This window comes from Gorilla gorilla, chromosome 13 (assembly GCF_029281585.2).
Source record: "Gorilla gorilla gorilla isolate KB3781 chromosome 13, NHGRI_mGorGor1-v2.1_pri, whole genome shotgun sequence".
In the NCBI taxonomy this organism is placed as follows: Eukaryota; Metazoa; Chordata; class Mammalia; order Primates; family Hominidae; genus Gorilla; species Gorilla gorilla.
In genome coordinates, this window is record NC_073237.2 from 87,204,277 (window position 1) to 87,206,233 (window position 1,957).

Below are 1,957 nucleotides of genomic sequence, written 5' to 3' on the forward strand. Positions count from 1 at the left end.
GGCTGGGAGGCGGCATGCAGTTTCTGTGTGATCCCCAATACCTTTGCCATCTTCTGTACCAAGGCAGCCAAAAACGCAGGCCTGTTATCTGAGCTGATCCATAAGGGCAGTCAAAATCTAGGAATCAGATTTCAAAGAAGCACAGGGGTTACTTCACCAGCTTTCTCGGTTCGTGTTGGATAGGCCTCCACCCACCCAGAGTAGGTACGCCCAAGAACTAGTAAATACTTGGTACCTCCACACTTTGGCATCTGTGTGAAGTCTACCTGGAGATCTTCAAAGGGGGCTGCTCCATAAGCTTGTATGCCGGGCAGAACGGCTGGACCTTGCCTCGCATTATGCTGTCGGCAGGTAAGTCACCGCTGCCTCACCGTTTTGGCAAGGGCTGACAAATGCGAGATGTGGCAATACTGGCCTAACAACTTTTCCAGTGACTCCTGACCTACATGGGTGGTTTCTTGCACAGCCAGTACAACTGCAGCTCCTAGCAACTGTGGCACAGCTACTCTCCCATCTGGTAACCGAATCCATCCTTCCTCCATCACTTGTCCTTCCCTCTACCTGGAGAAAGTCCTTTTCTTCTTTAGAAGAAGTAGGTCCAAGATCAGGTGCTTGAGGGAGCACTGATGCCCAGAAGGGGGCAGATGCTGCTTCTTCAAACCTCTGAGTCAGCGCGGGAATTCCCCAAACCCAGCAAGGTGGAAGCTCGCTGGTGTCCTCTGTAATGCATAACTGCCACCTTGTGGGGTTTCCATACTGCTTTTAATAATTGCAAGATTTCTTGTTGATATTTTCTGTCTTTTCCCCCAGAGTTCAATAGGCCCTTTTCTTTCTATCACGCTCCATGCACTTGAAGGGTTAAAAAGACATACTGAGAATCAGTGTAAATGTTTAGGCTCACCTTCACTGAGTTCTAAGGCCCGAATTAAAGCAATGAGTTCAGCTTTCTGGGCTGAAGTGGCCTGGGGCAACGATCTGGCTTCAACAACAGTGTCCAGGGTTACCACTGCATACCCTGCACCTCTCTCTCCTTGGGGGTTGAAGAAGCTGCTCCCATCCATGTATAGTTCCCAGTCTACTGATGCCCAAGCCTGGTCCCGGAGGTCAGGGCTGCTAGAGTCAACTGAATCCAACACTTCTATACAATCAGGCTCGACAGGGCTCTCTGATACCGGGAGCAAGGTGGCGGGGTGTAGGGTGTTACAAACTTCAATGGTTATACAGGGATTTTCACAGAGCAAAGTTTGGTGCTTGGTGAGTCTGGCATTCATTAGCGAATGATGTCCTTTAGTATTCATTAAAGTCACCACAGCATGGGGGGCCTTTATGTTCAGGTTTTGCCCAAGAGTCAGCTTATTTGCTTCTTGTACTAGCAGGGCAGTTGCTGCCAAGGCTCTCAAACAGGGGGGCCAGCCTTTAGAAACCCCGTCTATTTGTTTAGAGAGGAAGGCCACCGGCCTCAGCCAGGGCCCCACAGTTTGGGTTAAAAGTCCAGCTACCATCTTTTCTCTCTCTGATGCATACAATGGAAAATGCTTTGTCAGATCGGCTAGCCCCAGGGCTGGGGCTGCCAGAAGGTTTTCCTTTAACTCATGAAAGACTTGCTTTTGTTGGGATCCCCATTCCAAAGGTTCCCGATCCCCGCCCCTTTTGTGACCTCATACAAAGGCTTGGCTAATACTGCAAAGTTTGGGATCCACAGTCTACAAAACCCCACAGCTCCTAAGAATTCTCTCACCTGCCTTCTGCCCTTAGGCTCCGGTAGATTGCAAATGACCTGCTTTCTTTCTGATCCCGGTCTTCGTTCAGACCCCTGTGGGATAGTAAATCCCAAGTAAGGTACCTGCCATCGGCAGATCTGAGCTTTCTTCTTGGACACCTAATACCCACAGTCCTCCAGGTGCCGGTGTAGGGCATCTGTTCCCCTTGCACACCTGACCGCCGTGGGGTGTCCCAG